Genomic DNA, 23,591 nt, shown 5'->3' with positions numbered 1-23,591 from the left:
TTTTACCAAAAGTCCCCAAAAGGACAAAGGGAAAAATTAAGAACAATAATTTATAAACACATAGATGAATGGAATAGTGTAGAAAGCCCAGAAATGCAACTGGAGGGTATTATGCTGAGTGAAATAAGTCAATCGAAGAAAGAATTATCATATGGTTTCACTCATATGTGGAATATAAGAAGCAGCGCAGAGGGTCATAGAGGAAGGGAGGGAAAACTGAATGGGAAGTCATTGGAGATGGAGAAAAACCATGAGAGACTCTTAACTATAGGAAACAGAGAGTGGCTGGAAGGGAAATGGGTGGAGGGATATGGTAATTGGGTGATGGACATTAAGGAGGGCATGTACTGTGATGAGCATTGGTCGTTGTACATAACTGATAAATTATTGAACACTACATCTGTAACTAATGATGTACTATATGTTGGCTAACTGAATTTAAATTAAAAAAGTGCACAAAAAAGTGGGGGGGGGGAAGCCCAGATATAAAGCCATGATGTTGTGGTGAACTAATCTTTGACAAAGGAGGTAAGAATATGCAATGAGAAAAAGACAGTTTCTTCAACAAATGGTATTGGAAAAACTCAACAGCTGCATGTAAAAGAATGAAACTGAACCACTTTCTAGCATTTTCTTATACCATACACAAAAATAAACTTAAAATGGATTAAGGACCTAAATGTGAGACCTGAAACCATAAAAATTTTAGAAGAGAGCACAGGCAGTAATTTCTATGACATTGGCCAAAACATCTTTCTAGATATGTCTCCTGAGGCAAGAGAAACAAAAGCAAAAAATAAACTATTGAGACTACATCAAAATAAAAAGCTTCTGCACAGCAAAGGAAATAGCCAACAAAACTAAAAGACAACTTACTGAATGGGAGGAGATATTTGCAAATGACCTATCTGGTAAAGAGTTAGTATCCAAAATAGATGAAGAACTTATACAACTCAACACCAAAAAAACACCAAATGATCCAATTAAAAAATGGGCAGAAGACATGAACAGACATTTCTCAAAAGAAGACCTGCAGATGGCCAAGACACATCACTCTTCACCAGGGAAATGCAAATCAAAATGACAATGAGATATCACCTCATACCTGCCAGAATGAATAAAATAAAAAACATGGGAAACAAGTGTTGGCAACAATGTGGAGAAAAAGGAATCCTCTTGCACTATTGATGGGAATGCAAAGTAGTGCAGGCACTGTGGAAGACAGTATGGAAGTTCCTCAAAAATTTAAAAGTAGAACTACCCTATGATCTAATAATTGCACTACTGGGTATTTTCCCAAAGAATGTGAAAACACTAATTCAAAAGGATATATGTACCCTTACATTTACTGCAACATTATTTACAATAGCCAAATTATGGAAGCAATCCAAATGTCCACTGATAGATGAAAGGATAAGGAAGATTTGGTATTTACATACACAATGAATATTGCTCAGCCATAAAAAAAGAATTAAAGCTTGCCATTTGCAGTGACATGGATGGACTAGAGTATAATGTTAAGTGAATAAATCAGTCAGAGAAAGGCATATACCATATGATTTCACTCATATGTGGAATTTAAGAAACAAAACAAATGAATTAAGCAAAAGAAAAGAAAAGAAAAAAGAAAAGAAAAGAACCAAGAAACAAACTCTTAACTATAGGGAACAAACTAGTGGTTACCAGAGGGCAGGAGGATTGGGGGTTAGGCATTAAGGGTATTGAAGGGCATTAAGGGTATTTATCTTGATGAGTGCTAAGTAATGTATAGAAATTGTTGAATCACTCTGTTGTTCACCTAAAACTAATATAACATTGTATGCTAACTATACTGGAATTTAAAATAAATAAATAAAGTGTATTACAGAGGAAAAAAACCCCAATAATTTAAATGTAATATTGCTGGAAGACAAAGACAGAAATTATCAGCAAAAGAGAAAGTTTAAGGAAATCCTAGATGATAAAAGACAGATGTGATCAGTTTGATGGAAGTAACAAAACTTGAGAAGCACTAGTCTGAAACACATGAGAGCAGTCTTCTTAAGGGAGAACAGAAAAGGTTTTGAGGTCGAGATCAACAAATCCAAAATGCTGTGGCCACCAGGGTTAGTATTAAAAAAAATGAAATTATAACAGCTGAGTCTCTTGGAAATGTCCCTCTTTCTCCCATTCCCCATTATACATAAAGCATATGACAATGGCATGAAATCCAAGAACTAGTCTCTAAAGAAAACGTGTGTTTTCTCTAGGAAGGTATCCTCCTATGGTTTGGGGGACCTGGAGAAAAACAGAGTAGATTAGAAATGAATTAGGCAGAAATTAACAGCAGAAAGAGAGAAATAAGGACATCAAGAACAAAACAGCTCCACCCAAGAAGTCATTCCAACACGACTCCCATGCCTTCCTACCATGGCAGTTAAGGAGGACTTGCCTACCACTGGAGAACCACTCTCCAGCCCTGAAGTGCACCTGGAAGTTTGCAGTCACCAACCTCTGTGTCCTGCTCAGAACCTGCCTTCAGTTGCCCCAGTTGGGGAAGGAGACAGACCTACCCAACTGTAGAGGAGATTTTGCTCTTTGCTCATGAATATGAAATCTCAAGCAAGAATTGCCAAACATTTAAGAAAAAGCAGTAGCACAAAAAGGAAGGATCAATATGAAAAACAAAACAAAAACGCAGAGCAATCTTCTGTGGAAGAGGCAGAAATAGTTGAGAAATAAAAAAGAACTGGAAAGTTCTATTAGTATCCTTAAACAGAGAGACAGATGAATATTGTCTATTTTTTCTATTTAAAAAACAAAGAACAAGATGTTGTTAATGAAAAACAACAAGCATTAGAAAAAAAAAAAGAAGGAATCCCTGGAAACTCAAAATGTGTTCAATTAAAGTGAAAAAAGAAATCAAAGGACTGACTACATAAGAACTCAAGAAGCCAGGGTTAAAGAGCCACGCTGGAAGGTAAGTCAGGGAAATCTCCCATAGCAGAAAACAAAAGTCTAAGAGGTCATTCTTTCAACAGGGGGATGGATATAAGTCAGAGAAGAGTCACATGTGGGAAAGTTGCAGTAAAGAGAACGAACTCACTGCAGTTACAGGCAGCATGGCTGAATCTCATAAACGTGGGGTTGTGCAAAAGCAGCCAGCCACAAAGAGCACATTATAATGATACTAGTTATATCATCATGTATAACTGAATTATGTGTATTATGTTATAATTATATTATTATATTGTATATATTAATTTTTATATATTAATTATATGTAATACATATACAAAGTTCAAAATGGGCAATGCCATCTATGTCATGGAGTCAGGAGAGTGGCTGCCCTTGGGGAGGTAACTGAGAAGAGGTGGCATGAGGGCCATTGGGGAATTACTAATGTTCTCTTTCTTGATCTGGGTGCTGGTTATAGAGTTTGCTCAGTTTGTGAAAGTTTATCAATTCATGCACTTTTCTCTATGTGTATTATACTTTGATAAATTTTCTCAAAAAGAGCAAAATACATATAAAACTTCATGCCTTCAGATTTGTCAGTTTGTCCTTAATCATTTTGTATTATATTTGGAAAACTCTTCCCTCATCTGAGATTACAACTTTCTTTTACCTGATGCTTTCTTCTACTACATTTGTGGTTTAATTTTGTCGTCATTGTAGTTGCTTAAACTGCATGCCCAACTAGATGTCCTTCTAAAGCACCATTTTTTAAATTTCTTTTTTTTTTTAAAGATTTTATTTATTTATTCATGAGAGACAGAGAGAGAAAGACAGGCAGAGACACAGGCAGAGGGAGAAGCAGGCTCCATGCAGGGAGCCTAACCTGGGACTCGATCCCAGGTCTCCAGGATCAGGCCCTGGGCTGAAGGCGGTGCTAAACCGCTGAGCTACCCAGGCTGCCCTTAAAGCATCATTTAAAAAGCTACTTTATGTGTCACCAATGAATGAGTAATGATATATTTAAACAATGCCTTATAGCTAGAAATGTAGATTATATCCCATTTTCAGTACCAAAAAATAATAATATACAAACAATTGAGCAATGATGAGTTAAATATTCATCCATTAGGAGTTCCAGAAAGAGGACAGAGACAATAAAGTGGAAGAAACCAATAGACAGTAGAGGAAGTTTCTCAGGAGTGAAGAAAGAAGAGTCTTCAGAGTGTAATGGCCTTACCACACTGAGCAGGATACCGAAAAAAAGATCCACACTTAGAAGTCAAGTTAAAGTAGAAAACTCCAAGGATACAAAGAATGTTATAAAAATTCCAGTAAATTAAAAGCAGGTTACCTGAGATGCAGTGAGAATCAGCTTGACATTAGACTTCTCACCATCAAGAGTGAAGAAATCCTGTGTCTTTTTTAAGGAAAATGATAAACCTCAAATTCTGAATAGGCCCCCAGCCAAACTTTCAATTAAAGATATTTTTGATAAGTCAAGCACTCAAAATATTTACCACCCATGTAGCTGATATGAGCATAATTATTTGAAAAGTTTTCCTTAAACATAAGAAGAAATATAAGAAAATGATTTGAGGTACACAAAACAGTAACAAGTGAGCATGGTAGAGTGAGTGAAGTAGAACATGATGAGAAGCACTGGGACCTATGTGATGCTGGAAGCCTTCTTTAAGCAGCAGGCGTGTGGTGGCATTTGTTGTAGGTTTGTACTTGCACATGGTTCTAGCCATGTATGCAAAGACAGTGTCACTTTATTTTTCTGTAACTTTAATATTTGTATTAATGAGAAACAACCTGCCCTCCCTTCCTATCCATCACTAGAGTTGCAAAATACACTTTTCAGATATGCCTCCCTGTTTTTGGTTTAAACTGCATTTTTGAGGTAACTCAGTATTTTTCTGGAGAAAGTCCCAGCCCTCATTATTCTTTTCTGTCTTTCCCAAGATGGTAGTGCTTACTTTTTTTGGCATGGGGAGGTTTATATATCTTTATGATGTTGGGAGACAAATCTTTAGATGCATTTATAGGGATCTTTGTGCTTTCTTTGGGTTCTTGCTGGCTTCTGCCCTGGACGGTATGATTTTGGCTAGTTCTTGAGCCATTAGGTGGTGTCTACTGGGCTCACCCTGTCTGGCCTTCCAAGGAGAACGCTGTCACCTGAAGCTGAAGTCTTTTGCAAAGTCCTGGTTGTCCATAATCTCTTTGTTTGGACCACACACCCAGTTGATTCACAGTGTTCTTGGTACCTCCATTTCCCTTCATCAGGACACATGAAGTCTTCTGGGTTTTCTTCTTATTTCACACAACCATAATGAATGCAAGCTCAGGCCCTATATTTAGATAATTTCCTCCATGCATGCTATACCAGTAATCTCTACATGTTTTAGAATTTGTGACAAGCTGAATGGAGGGCTTCTCCTAAAACATTGCAAAGTCCCTCAAGCTATGATCTAGGAAGTAGTTTGCTAGCCTATAGTGATCTCATGAATCCTTGTGCTAACTAGAAGGTTACCATTATGCATAAACCCTGTGGGGTTTCAGCCTGGAGGAAAGCCAATGCATAGGTTTCTGACTATTTGCTTTTCCATCTCCTTCTCTTCTTCATATTCAGCATAAAACTAGAAGGGTTAGACTTTCTCAAGTGGTTCCCATGTGGGGATTTATTATATCCTGAATTCTCTTTTTCCTTTGGTTTGTGGATCAACTCCCAGCTCTTGAGAACCCAAGAAATATAGAAAATTCTTCTCCTCTCAATATGACAATTTCCTTGATAGGAACCTGGAAGTCCTTTATTAATTAGTTGGAAACTATTGACTTGTATATTCTTTCTGGTATCCACTGTCTTCTTCTTTAATATGATAAGTCTTAAGCTTCATTTAATCTAAGTACAGTTAAGGCTTCCTTGATTCCTCCCAATCTAAACCAAGTCTGCCAAGTTTATACCCATCCGGGGCATAGTTTCATAGTTATAGTTTCTTTGTGTGACTATCATCTGTTTATCACATGGATCCCCTATCTAATGCATGTTGTGAAACAAAGGCCTTTAGACAAATCTATGAATTACCCTGAGAATAAGGTATTTCAAACTCATCAAGGACTACCTCATTGTTGTTTCTCTGTTTAAAATGACAATAAAGCTGAGAGGTGAGAAACATCTGTATGTGTGTGCCTCATGATGAAGCGTGAGCTGGGGAAGGACGTGGATCCATTTTGTCCTCCTTTGTAGATACTTGCACAGTTTTTTTCCATGATGGGGTCTTGCTGGACAAGGGGTGTGAAGGAGCCAACACCTTGGTTTTGCCATATTGTTGCCATGAGAACAAATCATTATATATCCTTGGGTCTCTTTTTTCTTATCATATCACTGTATATTTCCTTTACATTGTCTTTTTAAATTTTCCAGAGAATCATGTGAGGTAGCAGATCATTGCTCCTGTGACCACATTGATGTAGAAGCAACAAAGATAGCGAGCTGAGACTAACACTGTGTTCTGGTGATTCCTATTCAGATCTCCTTCCATCACCATGTATGCCAGATCTCTGGTTATGTTTATTAATTTGAAAAATGACTACTTTGGCTGGATGATTTGTCATTAGCTCAGTTTGCTTATCCATGTAATCGGTATAGTAATAATTACCTAAATAGAGCTATTGTGAGGATTAACATTCGTAAAGTGCTCAATATGGGATGATGTATATATTAAGAGTAGGTCCATGATATTTGACAATTTCTATTCTGAAAATCATGTCCTCGTCAATTACATTTAGAGGGAATTGGCTTCTCTAGTTACTATTGTGACATTTTTGCAACAACAGCAAATGCAGATCCCAGGTGTCTATTTTAAGCAAGTGTTTGGCCATTCAGAATAAGAGCCATTGAGTAATTTTTTCTACTCATTGAGTAATTTTTTCTACTCATTGAGTAATTTTTTCTACTCATCTTGCCATTTGGAAGTTGGTGTCTGATCAAGAGGAGGGGGCACTCGAGTCATTTTAGAGTTACTCCATTGAAGTGTTGCAGGTAACAGATACCTCAACTCCAAATTGTGATTGCTTAGTAGTGGCTACTTACAGTGCTGCTTTGGGAAGGATTCTCAGGCTTTATCCAGACTCAGTTTGAGAGGGAACTGTAATTGGTTAATGATGTCTGTAGTGAGAATTGGAGGTTGAAGCAATAATAGCAAAGCACCATATTTTACATTCACAATGTTTGAAAACAATGTAAACTTTGTATGGAGGCACAAAAACCCCTGAATAGAAAGCAATTATAAGAAAGAACAAAGCTGGATCCATCACATTTTCTGATTTCAAACTATATTACAATGCTATAGTAATTAAAAATTAAAACAGTGTGGTACTGGCATGAAAACAGGCATATAGACCAGTGGGAACACAATTGAAAGCCCAGAAATAAACTTATGCGTATACAATCAACTAACCTTTGAAAAAAGGCTCCAAAAGCATACAATAGGGAAAGGAAAGTCTCTTCAATAAATCATGCTGGGAGAACTAGATATCCATAAACAAAAGAATGACAGTGGACCCTATCTAATACCACTTACAAAAATTAACCCCAAATGGATTGAAGACCCATAAAAGCCCTGGAAGAAAACATAAGGAAAAATATCTATGATATTGGTCTTGGCAGTGATTTTTTGGATATGATGTCAGAAGCACAGGCAAAAAAGCTAAAATAAATAAGTGGGACTATATCAAACTAGAAAAGCTTCACAGCAATGGAAACAATCAATAAAAGCAAAAGGCAACCTATAGAATGGAGAAAAATATTTTCAATATTTTCATATATTTGATAAGTCAAGTTCCAAACTATATGAAAGGATCTCATGTAACTCAATAGCAAAATAAATAAACAAGCAAACAAATAAATAAAGGGCAAAGCATCTGAACAGACCTCTTTTCCAAAGACATACAAATGGCCAATAGCATTAAAAGGTGCTTAACATCATAATAATCAGAGAAATGCCATCAAAACCATAATGAGTTATCAACTCACACCTGTCAGAATGGCTGTTATAAAAAAGACAAGAAAGAGCAAGTACTGATGAGGATATAGAGAAAATAAAAGTTTTGTGCACAATTGATGAGATAGAAATTAGTTTAGCCAGTGTGGAGAACTCTATGGAGTTTCCTCAAAAAATTTAAACTAGAGCTAGCAATCCCACTTCTGGGCATATATCTGAAGGAAACAATAATCAGTAATGAAGAGATATATACACCTCCATGTCAATTATAGCATTATTCACACTAGACAAAGCATGGAAAGAACTTAAGTGTTCATCAACAGGTGAAGTAATAAAGACAATGTGGTATATATCTACAATGGACTATTATTTGTCTATTATTTGTCCATAAAGAAGGAAACCCTGCCACTTGCTACAATGTGGATGAATCTGGGGGACATTGTGCTCTGTGAAGTAAGCCAGACAGAGAAAGTAAAAAACTGTATGGTATCACTTATATGTGGAATAATAAAAAATAAAAAGCTAATCTCATAGAATCATAGAGTAGAATGGTGGTTGCCAGAGGTTGGAGGGTGCAGAAAATGGGGAGACATACATAAAAGAGCACAAGATTTCACCTATATCAGTTCTGATGATCTACTATTACAGCACAGTGACTATAGTTAAAAATGTAGCATTATATACTTGAAATTTGCTAAGAGTAAATCTTCAGCCTTCTCACTAGGACAAAGAAGAAAAAAGAGTTAACTACATGAGGTGACAGATGTGTTAATTAACTTGATCTTGATGATTGTGTTGCAATGTGTGTGTGTATAAAATAATCACATTGTATAATCTAAACATATACATTTTCATTTGTCAATTATTCTTCAGTGAAGCTGGAAAATGTGCTGGAAAGTGTGCTAGATGATTTTTGAAAAAGGTAAACTAAGTATTATTTGAAATATGCACTAAAGTGTACTCCTTACTTAATTTGAATGGCTTTTTCTAGTTACTTTCTTCTTTAATACACTTGTGATTGTCCACCTTAATCGAAAATTAAGTTTTAATTTGGAGAGGACATTTTGGATTCTGAAGAATTTGGCAGGAAAAGGAAAAATGAGCCTGGGACAAGCAATGAGGTGGGGGTTTGGATTTATTATTCTTTCTTTGCCCTCCCACATTTTCTCTCCCTATTCTGTTGTCTGTGCTCTTGAAGGAAGACCCATATAGACTATCTCAGTGGGCTTCCTTGCTCTTCAGCTTCCAGGTGGATTTGGACAATGGTAAGCCCTATACTGGAGAACAAGAAGATAGAGGCTTTGTCTACCCCCTCTGTGTCCCTGCCATCAGGCCTCTGTCTGGAGCTGTGCCTTTCATGACTGTATGGCCCACTGTGTGGCCTTCCGTAGTCTACCTTCATGGAACCTCAGGAGTGCTATTTCTTTGACATGTCCCATCAGACATGGGGGCAGAAAAGGGGTTTTGCTTTCCTCTTCTCTGACTGCTACAACATTTCTTGTTGATTTCCTTAACCTTTTCCACAATTCTATAACTCCTACCTTCAAAGAATCTCTTCATCTTAGCCATCCATCTGAATTGAATTCTGAAACTTGACGGGACCCTGCCTGATTCAGGGTCTTATCTGATCCAGATGGAGAATGAGAATCATGGTGAGCGAGGGAACCAAAACTACCTAGAAGGAGCAGAGACAAATGTGCAGGCAGGGGTGACCGTCTAGACTGTGCTGCCTGGTAAAAGAGCCAGTTGTTGATTAATGAAGGGAAGAGAGCACAGAAGACTGAAATCTACAGATGGTTTCCAAATCTCAATTTCAGCAATAATTTTAACTTCCTGATTCCTTTGAACTTTATTTTTTTCCTTTCTCTTCAGATAAGAGCTGCTAATAAGGAAAAAAATGGACTGATTTAAATTTCACCTTCTTTAATTTTTTCAGCACAGGCTGAAGTAGAGCTGCTCGTGAGCAGTGGAAAGACAACAAGTGTTCTTTGGAGGGGTGAGAAGGAAGGCTGGGGAGACCAAAGCCCCTGCCTAAGTGGTAAAATTACAGAGAGAGATGGTCTGTATTCGGATGCGCTGGGTGCTGTAACACACAACCTCCAAATCTCCTTTGCTTAACACAGTATAGGTGTAGCCTCATCCACTGCAGAGCCCAATGCAGTAGTAGACAATGGTGCTGTACTCTATGTAGTCAATCAGGGACCCAGGACTGTCTGATCGTTTGGGTTTCTGATAGAGGTCTCCACTACATCTTCTGTGTCTGACTTGGAGACAAGGAAAGAAAGAGAACAAGAGGATTGTGAGAGAAGTGCCAGGCCTGAAGGCAGCATATAAGTTCTGTCAATGTAAAACTCAGTCACGTGGTCTCATTACATTATAGGGGAAGCTGAGAAATGAAGTCTAGCCACATTCCCAAGAAGAAAAGAAATAGGATGAGTGAACACATAGGAACACCACCAGATCCTTTGTCCATGTTGGTTGGGAGCTCACGGCTCTGAATTGGGGAAAGACCTCTTTCCTCAACAGTGTCTGTGCTCATTCATGGTCTTACTCATAGCTCTTGATTCATCCCTTCCTTGTCAAAGTTCAGTTAAGGTCAAGGAAACTCTTTCTGATGATAACTGACTCTTTCTGAAGGAGGGAAAAGGAGAAAAAGAACTACTATTTCCTTATAGTCTAGTACTCATAGTCTAGAGGAACTGAGCTTCAAGCTTTTCAGATCTGGTTTTGAAACTTTGTTGTGTCATTCATCTATTCTGGGCCTGCATTTTTCCAACTGTGAAATTAATTAAAAACCTTGTCTTAAAAGGTTAGTGTGGTATTGAGGATAGTGGTTGTCATAGCATACAGGTCTAATGTCATATTAGTCTATAACTCTTGGTGGACTCAGAAGTGGAAGGAAATGTTCAGATTTTGCTTCCAATTCCTATAACTCATGAGAGTTGTTAACTTAAAGAGGAATCAAGTTTCCTGATGCTGTCTCTTTCCTGAAAATTGACCAATAGACATTGAATTCAGTTATGGCCTCTTACAAAGAGTATAGGAGTAATGACAATGACTAGCCATTTCTCCTTTTCTGGAACAAAACTGAGGTTTGGAAGGGCATGCCCAACTGTCTGATTCTTGGTCCATCCACATTAATAGACCAAGTGGATGGCTGTTGGAACAGTGTTGGGAAAAAGAATTGATGGGAGCAATTAGGGCTGATTTTGACATTTTAGAGCTTAGATGACCTTGTGGAAATTTTTTCCTCTATTTATCATTGAAATACAATAAATAAAGATAATTCTTAATTCTCTCAGCCCAAATCTGTTTTAGTTTGTGTTACCTAGGACTTCAGGGACCATGATTATAGTCCTGATTATTGGAATAGTAAGGGTGCTAACCAAATGGTATGAAACAAATAACCCTACTTAGTAGTTACTAGATGCAGGCACTTTCAAACATGTTTATTATTTTTGTCTTGGCAGACTTAGGATGAATCCAGCACCAGCTGGCTACAGAGTGAAGCCTTTTCCATAGTACAATGCTGTCCTTTGGTTGTGTAGCAGTTAGTGCTATAAATTCATCAAGTTCATGTATCATGTGATGAGGTGCCTTTGTTACACTGCATGGAGATCATGTAGCCCTTGTTACTCTACTTGATAGTTGGGCAATGACTGGGGTGACTGTTTCCAAGTTTTCATTAGGAATGTTCCGTATTTCACTTTTAGTCTTTTAAGTGAGCTACTTTCTGTGGGTCCACTTTCCAAGCACAGCCAGAGTCCCCAGTTTCATGATTCAGAGTGGATCTGGCTGTCCAAAGTTGTGTGTCAAGGGCCAAGTTTCCCAAAGGAGTTCAAGAGGAACACTAATGTTCTAGCAAAGATCTATATCAGGGTGGGGAGAACAAGCCTGGAGAGCAAAGGAATAGAACAGGGTCTGGGCTTGTCAAGAGGGTCCTAGAGACTTCTTGGAAGTTATTTGATATCCAGGACATAAAAGTCTCAGAAAGACCCTAAGTTCACTACTCCGATGGGAAGACATCCACCCTTTTTGTATGTTCTGGGCAGGAGTAACCTTGGTGGACAAGGTGTGTCTATTCAAAGTCTTAGTGTCTGTGGCAGCTATGGGCTCTAAAGTAGAGACTGGCTGAAGCGGAACAGCCCTCCCCATAACCCTGTCCACAAGAGCAAGGACAGGTGAGCAAGGACCACCATACAGATTTTTTTCCTACAGATTTTTAGGAAGTGGAGGAAGGGTAAAGGCTGACTCTTGTTTGACATTTCTGCTGATCTCCTTCTTTCTTACACTCTACTCAGGAATTCAGAACTATAAGGAATTGCTTTGTTAACCAAATGGGCAATTTAATGAATACTTGAAATCAAAAGAAACACCTGCAATATCTTTATCTGTGTAATTAATTAGCCTATGTCTGTGAAGTGTTCTGAGCATGTGAAGTGCCAAGGAAATCTTATGTTATTAATTATTATTATACATGGGAAACATAACTGGATTCTTGACCTCCATGCACTTAATGGTTCCTGTTTAATGGTGTGTTAATTGTAGCTTTACTTTTTGATAAGCTTCGATTCTTTTTAGGTGGTGATATATTGAAACACTTTTTCATGCCTTTCAAGACTTTGCTTTAGAAAATCAAGTTTTGAAAATGTGTGCAAGTGTTAGCGGCAATGAGGAGCAACTGAATGTGCCTCAGGGGGAAGGGTGTGTGGCTGCGCAAGAAGCAGATTTTTAGAAGATACACCTGCCAGCATCATATTAAATTAAAAGGGGAAAAGAAGAGACACACTTAGGTGTGAAATAATGAAAATCTGAACAAAGGTAGTGACTAGGAATTGGGGACTGTATGATAAAGAGAGGAATTTATTATTTTAGGAAGTGTTGAACATCATGTCCCAATGGGCCCTCTGGTGTACTAGGGAAAAATTGTAGGTAGCTTAATTCCCTCTGTTAAAAATAAAAAGGAGTCTGGGGAGCTGGAAGTAGCTTTGTAAATGGATAGATGCAAAATGAATTTGGAAGGGGAGCACCACAAGATGCCAATGGGCTTGAAAAGGAGATCCCCTGTGGCAAGTAAGAGCATGGGTCTGAGGCATGAGGCTGGTTTTGTCCAGGCCCAGGTTAAGCACAGGATGGTCTAGGAGTCAAGTTTGTCTGCTAATCTGTACTTTGCTACAATATAACACTCCTTTGCTATTACTATTAGTAGTCAGTAAAAATATGACTATACCCCTCCATGTTGTGGGGATGGTATGTTAGAGAAGTCAAGGTGTTCCATCCCTGGTCAGCCACAAGCAGAGAGAAGTGGAAGTTGAAAGATCAACATGAATTGAGTGCAATGTCAGCCAAAATGGATTCATGTGATTCTGGGAACAAAAGCCAATAGGAATTCAGTAAAGTCTTGATCAGGGCATGGCTATCCAACAGCTTGTGAGATGGGATCAGGCTAATCTTATTTAATGTCCAAAAACCCAAGTGACTACAGCTGTATCTAGATATCAAAAGGAAAGCAAATCCTGGAATTGGAGATACTTTCCAGATTGAGCATTATATGCAGAGCCTTATGCAAGACAGAACCCCATTGCCTCCTTCCAGTTTTGTCCCATGTATATCCATTTGTTATATATATATACACATGTATATGTATATATATAACCTTTCTTTTCAAGAATAGACACCCATATCTCAATGAGACAAACTGTCTTTTCAGAGCTTTTAGAAAATCCTGTTTCCCTCCTCCCAGAAGCATTTGGTTCTGGATTACTCTGGGTTCTTAATAGGATAAAGTCCATATAACTACTCTGGATAGTTCTGGACTTTTAATGAGATGAGAACCAGAGACACTTGTCCCAGACCACTTTTGGCTATTAATGATGTGAGGCTAACAAAGGACGGACTAACTTCATTTTTCTCAAGCTCCCCAGAGCCCAGATATAGCTCTGCCATTCCAGAAAATTTATACAGACAAGAAATGCAAACATATGGATGAAGTCTTTCAAATTGCTACCTTCTTTCCCTAAGGCCTCTCTACTTCTATTTTTCATGTTGTTTCTTTCTTTAGTGTGTGTGTTGGTAGGCATTATAAGTGGAGAAGTGGAGGTGGAAAGCTGGGTGGGTAGCTGCTTATGAATTCTAGACCTGGACTTTTGTCACTAAATAGCTATGTGACCCTCGGCAAGCCACCCAGCCTTTCCTTCTCTGCCTAGCTCTGACAATCTACCTATCTACTGTATGGACTTTTATGAGATTGCTTTGTTTAGCTGCCTCTACTGACAAAATGCTCAGGGTAACTGGTCATTTTATCCGCCAGAACCAAAAAAAAAAAAAAAAAAAAAAGAGTAACAAACGTTTTCTTCCACAAGAACACTGAGGAAAGATACTACATTACTGATTACTTTAATAACTTGAGGTGCAAATGTCTTCCCAGCCTGGCCTCTGGGACTCACGTGTGAAATGGCTTGAGTGTTGGAGTCACTGCCTTATTGGAGAGAAATTTCAGAAGTCACCACCCCACTCCAGGAATGAAGGTAATGTCAAGGATCCTAGGCGAATATCCCAATATGTCTCTATGTTTCTTTCTCTCGCCATCCTAGGATGCAAACAGGTTGAAGACAGGAGCTGTCTTTAATGGAATCTGAACAGTGCCTAACCCCTGTGGATATTCATTGAATGTTAAATAACAACAGTGATCATGTAATAATGATGCCCAGCTCACTGGGGAGAGAATACCAAATAGGTTGGAATTTTCCCATTACTGACAGTCAGCCCAGGAGCATCCTGAGGTGAATTTAAAAACCTCGGCAATTCGAGTCACATTTCCCATAAGAAATACATCTTCTAGCTTGGAGTAATTGTTTGGTTTATTGCTGGTTTACTGTGTGATTTGTTAGTCTTTGTTTAAATCTTCCAGGTCTGGAAGAAAGATATTGTGCTTTAATGATAAATAATCTCAAAGAGAGAGAAAAAAATCCAATCAGCTCCCCTGGCCAGTATCTTTTTCCTCTTTTTCTTCATCCATTATTTTTTTTTCCAACTGCATTAGTGTTCTAAAGTAAATTATTACCATATGAGCTCAATTTAAAGAGCTGCTATAGAAAACAGGCAGCCACAAGCTATTAAGAAAATAACCCTATTTCACTTTTGAGTGAAAAGGAAAAAAAAAATAATTCCATTCAAGATACAGAATACTTTTTTTTCTCTTTTTTTTTGTATTTTTTTATTGGAGTTCGATTTGCCAACATATAGCATAACACCCAGTGCTCATCCAGCCAAGTACCCCTCTCAGTGCCCGTCACCCAGTCACCCCCACCCCCACCCACCTCCCTTTCCACCACCCCTTGATTGTTTCCCAGAGTTAGGAATCTCTCATGTTCTGTCACCCTCACTGATATTTCCCACTCATTTTCTCTCCATTCCCCTTTATTCCCTTTCACTATTTTTTATATTCCCCAAATGAAAGAGACGATATTTTGTTTTACTTTCTCTGATTGACTTATTTCACTCAGCGTAATACCCTCCAGTTCCATCCACGTCGAAGCAAATGGTGGGTATTTGTCATTTCTAATGGCTGAGGAATATTCCATTGTATACATAGACCACATCTTCTTTATCCATCATCTTTTGATGGACACCGAGGCTCCTTCCACAGTTTGGCTATTGTGGACATTGCTGCTAGAAACATCGGGGTGCAGGTGTCCCGGCGTTTCATTGCATTTGTATCTTTGGGGTAAATCCCCAACAGTGCAATTGCTGGGTCGTAGGGCAGGTCTATTTTTAACTCTTTGAGGAACCTCCACACAGTTTTCCAGAGTGGCTGCACCAGTTCACATTCCCACCAACAGTGTAAGAGGGTTCCCTTTTCTCCGCATCCTCTCCAACATTTGTGGTTTCCAGTCTTGTTAATTTTCCCCATTCTCATCCCTGGGTGGCGCAGCAGTTTAGCGCCTGCCTTTGGCCCAGAGCACGATCCTGGAGACCTGGGATCGAATCCCACATCGGGCTCCCGGTGCATGGAGCCTGCTTCTCCCTCTGCCTATGTCTCTGCCTCTCTCTCTCTCTCTCTCTCTCTCTGTGACTATCATAAATAAATAAAAAATTTCATTTTCCCCATTCTCACTGGTGTGAGATGGTATCTCATTGTGGTTTTGATTTGTATTTCCCTGATGGCAAGTGATGCAGAGCATTTTCTCATATGCATGTTGGCCATGTCTATGTCTTCCTCTGTGAGATTTCTGTTCATGTCTTTTGCCCATTTCATGATTGGATTGTTTGTTTCTTTGGTGTTGAGTTTAATAAGTTCTTTATAGATCTTGGAAACTAGCCCTTTATCTGCTATGTCATTTGCAAATATCTTCTCCCATTCTGTAGGTTGTCTTTGAGTTTTTTTGACTGTATCCTTTGCTGTGCAAAAGCTTTTTATCTTGATTAAGTCCCAGTAGTTCATTTTTACCTTTGTTTCCCTTGCCTTCATAGATGTATCTTGCAAGAAGTTGCTGTGGCCAAGTTCAAAAATGGTGTTGCCTGTGTTCTCCTCTAGGATTGTGATAGAATCTTGTCTCAAATTTAGATCTTTCAACCATTTTGAGTTTATCTTTGTGTATGCTGTAAGAGAATGGCCTCGTTTCATTCTTCTGCACGGGGCTGTCCATTTTTCCCAACACCATTTCTTGAAGAGACTGTCCTTTCTCCAGTGGATAGTCTTATCTGCTTTGTTGAATATTAGTTGACCATAGAGTTGAGGGCCCATTTCTGGGTTCTCTATTCTGTTCCATTGATCTATGTGTCTGTTTTTGTGCCAGTATCACACTGTTTTGATGATCACAGCTTTGTAGTACAACTTGAAATCTGGCAGTGATACCCCGGCTCTGGTTTTCTTTTTCAATATTCCCCTGGCTATTTGGGGTCTTTTCTGGTTCCACATAAATCTTAAGATTATTTGCTCCAACTTTGTGAAGAAAGTCCATGGTATTTTGATAGAGATTGCATTAAATGTGTAAATTGCCCTGGGTAGCATCGACATTTTCACAATAATAATTCTTCCAATCCATGAGCATAAACTATTTTTCCATCTCTTTGTGTCTTCCTCAATTTCTTTCAGAAGTCTTCTGTAGTTTTTAGGGTATAGATCCTTTACCTTTTTGGTTAGGTTTATTCCTAGGTATCTTATGCTTTTGGATGCAATTGTAAATGGGATTGATTCCTTAATTTATCCTTCTTCAGTCTCATTGTTAGTGTATAGAAATGCCACTGATTTCTGGGCGTTGATTTTGTATCCTGCCACACTGCCGAATTGCTGTATGAGTTCTAACAATCTTGGGGTAGAGTCTTTTGGGTTTTCTAGGTACAGTATCATGTCATCGGCAAAGAGGGAGAGTTTGACTTCTTCTTTGCCAATTTGAATGCTTTTTATTTCTTTTTGTTTTCTGATTGCTGAGGCTAAGACTTCTAGTACCATGTTGAATAGCAGTGGTGAGAGTGGACATCCCTGTTGTGTTCTTGATCTTAGGGGAAAGGCTCCCAGTGTTTCCCCATTGAGAATGATATTAGCTGTGGGCTTTTCATAAGTGGCTTTTAAGATGCTGAGGAATGTTCCCTCTATCCTTAAACTCTGAAGGGTTTGATCAAAAATGGATGCTGTATTTTGTCAAACGCTTTCTCTGCATCTATTGAGAGAATCATATGGTTCTTGTTTTTTCTCTTGTTGATATGATTTCTCACATTGATTTTTTTTTACAAGTGTTGAACCAGCCTTGCATCCCAGGGATAAATCCCACTTTATCATGGTGAATGATCCTCTTAATGTCTTGTTGGATCCTATTGGCCTGTATGTTGTTGAGAATTTTTGCATCCGTGTTCATCAGGGATATTGGTCTATAATTCTCCTTTTTGGGGGTCTTTGTCTGGTTTTGGAATTAAGGTGATGCTGGCCTCATAGAGTGAGTTTGGAAGTATTCTATCCTTTTCTATCTTTCGGAACAGCTTTAGTAGAATAGGTATTGTTTCTTCTTTAAACGTTTGATAGAATTCCCCTGGGAAGCCATCTGGCCCTGGAATTTTGTGTCTTGGAAGGTTTTTGATGACTGCTTTGATTTCCTCCCTGGTTATTGGCCTGTTCAGGTTTTCTATTTCTTCCTGTTCTAGTTTCAGTAGTTTGTAGTTTTCCAGAAATGCATCCATTTCTTCTAGATTGCCAGATTTATTGGCATATAGCTGTTCATAATATGTTTTTAAAATAGTTTGTATTTCCTTGGTATTGGTTGTGATCTCTCCTTTTTCATTTGTGATTTTATTAATTAGAGTCTTTTTTTAAAAAATAATCTTGGCTAATGGTTTATTTATCTTATTAATTCTTTAAAAGAACCAACTCCTGGTTTTGTTGATCTGTTCTACAGTTCTTCTGGTCTCCATTTTATTGAGTTCTGCTTGAATCTTTATTAACTCTCTTCTTCTGCTGGGTGTAGGTTTTATTTGCTGTTCTTTCAGCAGTTGCTTTAGGTGCGAGGTTAGTTTGTGTATCTGAGTTTTTTCCAATTTTTTGAGGGAGGCTTGTATTGTGATGTATTTCCCTCTCAGGACTGATTTTACTGTATCTTAAAGATTATGAACGGTTTTATCTTCATTCTCATTAGTTTCCGTGAATCTTTCTAATTCTTCTCTAATTTCCTGGTTGACCCTTTCATCTTTTAGCAGGATGCTCTTTAACCTCCACGTGTTTGAATTTCTTCCAAATTTCTTCTTGTGATTGAATTCAAGTTTTAAAGCATTATGGTCTGAAAATATGCAGGGGACAATCCCAATTTTTGGGTATCAGTGGAAACCTGATTTGTGACCCAGCATGTAGTCTAATCTGGAGAAAGTTCTATGTGCACTTGAGAAGAATGTGTATTCAGTTGCATTTGGATGCAAAGATCTGTAAATATCTGTGAAATCCATCTGGTCCAGTGTATCATTTAAAGCTCTTGTTTCTTTGGAGATCTTGTGCTTAGACTATCTGTCATATGCAGAGAGTTCCGTGTTGAAGTCTCTCAGTAAAAGTGTATTATTATCTAAGTATGTCTTTACTTTGGTTATTAATTGATTGATACACTTGGCAGCTCCCACATTAGGGGCAAAAATATTCATGATTGTTAGGTCCTCTTGTTGGGTAGATCTTTTAAGTATGATATAGTGTCCCTCTTCATCTCTTACTACAGTCTCTGGGATGAACTTTAATTTATCTGATATAAGGATGGCTACCCCTGCTTTCTTTTGAGGACCATTTGAATGGTAAATGGTTCTCCAACCTTTCATTTTCAGGCTGTAGGTGTCCTTAGGTCTCAAATGAGTCTCTTGTAGACAGCAAATAGATGGGTCCTGCTTTTTTATCCAGTCTGAAACCCTGCATCTTTTGATTGGATCATTAAGCCCATTCATGGTCATCGTAATACCTATTCAGTCCCTGTTTTTGTGGATTATTTCTTTGGGCTTCCTGTTTCTTTTAGAGTCCCCCTTAATATTTCTTGCAGAGTTGGTTTGGTGGTCACACATTCTTTCCGTTTCTGCCTATCTTGGAAGGTCTTTATCTCTCCTATTCTGACTGAGAGCCCTGCTGGATAAAGTATTCTTGGCTACATGTTCTTCTCATTAAGGACCCTGAATATATCCTGCCAGCCCTTTCTGGCCTGTCAGGTCTCTGTGGAGAGGTCTGCTGTTAATCTAATAGTTCTCCCCATATAAGTTAGGGATCTCTTCTCTCTTGCTGCTTTAAGGATTTTCTCTTTATCTTTGGAATTTGCAAGTTTCACTATTAAATGTCGAGGTGTTGAACAGTTTTTATTGATTTTAGGGGGGCGGGAATCTCTCTATCTCCTGGATCTGAATGCCTGTTTCCCTTTCCAAATTAGTGAAGTTCTCAGCTATGATGTGTTCAAATATGCTTTCTGGTCTTCTGTCCCTCTTGGTGCCCTCTGGAACCCCAATTAAACATAGATTTTTCCTTCTGAGGCTGTCATTTATTTCCCTTAACCTTCCCTCATGGCCTTTCAATTGTTTGTCTCTTTTTTCCTCAGTTTCCCTCTTTGCCATCAACTTGTCTTCTATGTCAACTCACTCTTTCTTCTACCTCTTTAACTCTCATCGTTAGGACCTCCAGTTTTGATTGCATCTCATTTAATTGATTTTTAATTTAGACCTGATTAGATCTAATTCTGCAGTCATGAAGTCTCTTGAATCCTTGATGCTTTTTTCCAGAGCCACCAGTAGCTTTATTATTATTTTTTTCTCCAGTAGCTTTGTAATTGTGCTTCTGAATTGGCTTTCTGACATCTAATTGTAATCCAAATTCTGTAGCTCTGTGGCAGAGAGGACTGTTTCTGATTCTTTCTTTTGTGGTGAGTTGTTTCTAGTCATTTTTCTCAGGGCACAGTGGCTAAAAATGAGTTGTACTGGATAAAAGGAAGAAAAAAAAGAAAAAAAAAAGAAAGGGTACCCTTTGGTTCTATATACTGTAAATCCCTGGAGTTCCCTGGAGCTTTCCAGTGCTGGGTGGTCAAGAACTTGCTCTTCCCCTGTCCCTGCAGCTGGTCTTCTGGGGGAGGGGCCTGCTGTGCTGACTCTCAGGTGTGTGCACCTGGGGGAGCTGCCCCGCCCCCTGCCAGGTGCTGGGCTCAGTGGAAGCTGTTTACCCCATGAGGCCCCTGTTCCCTGGTAGCCCTGCTCGGTCCCAGACACAGGGTGACACGCGGAGGAACCACCACAGTGGCGGCCGCAGCTCCCCAGCCCTGGAGTCAGCTCCCCCAGTAACTCCCGCAGCTCCCAGTCCGCACGGGCCTGGATGCTCTGGGGATGGGGGCGCCGACCTGCACAGCTTGGGGGCGCCTCAGGGCAGGAGCGTCCTCGCTGTCCTGTGTCCTCCCCGCCTCCGCCCGACCCGGGGGAGCGCAGGGTCGTGGGCTGTGTCCCCCGCGCCCTGGGCTCCGGGGCCTGCGCTGCTGGAATCGCTCCCGGGGCGGCTCCCGAAGGCACAGGGCACAGCCCCCCCGCCCGGAGCCGTGGCCTGAGCCGCTCCAGAGGCCCCGCGGGGCGCTGTCCCCCGGGCACCTCCTGTGTTAGTGACCCCGGGACCCTGGGGGCCCCCCGCCCCTCCCCGGCTCTGCCCGAGTCCCTGCGAGCGCCTTTCCTTGGGGAAGAATCCCGCGCCGGTTTGTCAAGTTCCTGCTTCTCCCCGGCTCCTCGCGGGGACCCTCCCCCACTGGATTCTTTTTTATTTTTATTTTTTTCCACCTTCCTTTTTTCCTTGTTAGAAGGAAAACTTCTCTCTATAGCATTCCAGCTGTTTTTTCTTTAAATCTCAGGTCGAATTCGTAGGTTTTCAGGCTGATTTGAAAGTTACCAGGTAAGTTGGTGGGGCCGGGTGACTTGGGGATCCTACTCCATCGCCATCTTACACATGGTTCCCCTACTTTTTTTTTTTTTTTTTTTGAACCAGAATCTTTCTCTATAGTGTCAATGAAAAGGAACTGTGGCCTTCTTATCCTCCCAGCTTTTCTCAGGTTAGCCCCAGTCTTATTCCATAGTGTCCTGGAGGAAGCTGTCAGAAGTCTTGGTTGAAAGCTTTCTGATGGGGCCATTAATGGTTGGTGTGGAAAAAGCCAGGTTTAGTGGGTGTGAACATGGCTTCTTTTTTTTTTTTTTTCAATTTTTATTTATTTATGATAGTCACAGAGAGAGAAGAGAGAGAGAGGCAGAGACACAGGCAGAGGGAGAAGCAGGCTCCACGCACCGGGAGCCCGATGTGGGATTCGATCCCGGGTCTCCAGGATCGCGCCCTGGGCCAAAGGCAGGCACCAAACCACTGCACCACTCAGGGATCCCAACATGGCTTCTGTCTTAAGATCTGCCATGCTGTGTAGAGCACAAACATCTTGACAAGTGTTTAAACACTGCTGTGGTATTACTGGCCTTGTGCATCATTTGTTTATTTATTTATGGTTTAGTAAGTGCCAGACATTTTGCTAAGTGACAAGGATATAATAAATAAGACACAATTTTGCCTTAAAATGGTTGCATCATAGAGATGAGTACACAATTATAGACTCTCTTGATGAATATAATGAAAATGACAGATACAGCTTGGAGGTGGGCTATGGGACCACAGTAGGTTTCTGGAGGAGGTGATATTTGAGTTTCTTTCAAGGACAAATAGGAATTTGCCAGTTGGAGGGGGATTAGGAAAGAAAATTTCACTGTAACATCTTTTTTGCTTTCTGCCTCTTGAAATCTAGATAGAATTATTTTACCCCACATTTACAAATATTGCCAATGTCAAAGGGGAGGCCCTTTCATGGCCATTTCTATTTCTCTGTGTATACCACGAATTCTAACTAATTCTAAATAATCAGGCACCTAAAATGGAGCTTATACTGGGTTGGGTGCTTTGTAACATCTTGTTTTAATTTTACTCCTATATTTAACAGATGAGGAGGCTGAAGTCACAGAGCAGATAATTCAGAAAGCCTAGTCTTTTTTCCAAAATCTAAGCTCTTCATACAAAACCAAAACAAAACCGAAAACAAAAGAGAAAATCTAAGTTCTTCTCACTATAGTAGTATGTTGCAAATTAAAAAGAACAAAAATCTATATGGTCTAAGTGGAAAGATATTCCAGTCTGACCTCTCCACTTTCTATCATGAAAGATCATCTACCAGGTTTATGGTATTTGCCTGAATAGAGAAGTACCATTATTATTATATTTGAACAGGGTTATTTGTTATGCTTGCCTTTTATTTTTCAGTATTGTCAGGCTTTGAAGTGTACATTTTATAGTTCATTTCCATTTCTTATGAAAGACACCTTGATGTTTCTGTGAACCCGAAAAGAAACGTGAATTCCTAAGCCAGTTGCTAATAGACTTTCAGAGATACTGAGCAGCATGATGCCAAGGTAGAAAGACTGGAACCTTCAGAGTCTCCTGCTCCTGTGTAGACATTATGACATATAAAACTTTATTCTGAAGTGTCTATTTAGGGCTTTTTCCCTCAATGGGTACACCCAAATTCAAAGAAGAGTATTAGGAAGTTTCGAGCTGATCATCAGCCCTAGACTGGTCCTAAGGCAAAGACTACTGACTATGATAATGTTTTTTTCTTCTTCCTAGGTATATGGCCAGACTGTATTTCCCAGCCTTCCCTGTACTTCACTGTGGTCATGTGACTGCATTCTAGCCAATGGATTGTGGGCATCCGTGATGTACATCATTTCCAAATTTATCTCCTAAAATCTACCATGAAGGTTTCTCCATGTTCTGCAGCTTTTCCAAGTGTCTGGAATGGGGATGACTTTCAGGGTGATCTTGGAAGCCCTGTGGTGAAAATCCATGATCAATTTTTTTCCCTGAATCACCACGTGGAATAATCCATTCTCTGCCAAAAACTGTTAGGTGAACATGGAATAAACTTCTATTGTACGCCTATCATTTTTTGTAGGCTTATTTGTTACAGTACTTGGTGTTATTTTAAATGCTATCTGCCATCATTTTTTTTTTAAGATTTTGTTTATTTATTCATGAGAGACACAGAAAGAGAAAGGCAGAGGCACAGGCAGCTAGACATTGTTTCCGGTACTTCAGGATCACGCCCTGAGCCGAAGGCAAACACACAACCACTGAGCCACCCA

General features: G+C 39.5%; 1 long non-coding RNA gene across 3 annotated transcripts in view; it reads left to right on the top strand.

Annotated features, from left to right (window-relative positions):
• The window catches only part of LOC144294172 (uncharacterized), a 206,293-nt gene extending 182,927 nt beyond the window's left edge, over window positions 1-23,366 (top strand). For all 3 annotated transcript variants that reach the window (XR_013361615.1, XR_013361616.1, XR_013361614.1), the window contains 2 exons: window positions 14,368-14,467; window positions 23,074-23,366. This is a non-coding gene — a long non-coding RNA (uncharacterized LOC144294172). The remainder of the gene's footprint in view (window positions 1-14,367; window positions 14,468-23,073) is intronic.
• The last annotated feature ends 225 nt before the right edge of the window (window positions 23,367-23,591 follow it).

Source organism: Canis aureus, chromosome 22, assembly GCF_053574225.1.
Source record: "Canis aureus isolate CA01 chromosome 22, VMU_Caureus_v.1.0, whole genome shotgun sequence".
Taxonomy (NCBI): Eukaryota; Metazoa; Chordata; class Mammalia; order Carnivora; family Canidae; genus Canis; species Canis aureus.
The sequence above is the reverse complement of the archived record's forward strand: the minus strand, read 5'-3'. Positions and strand labels throughout refer to the sequence as shown.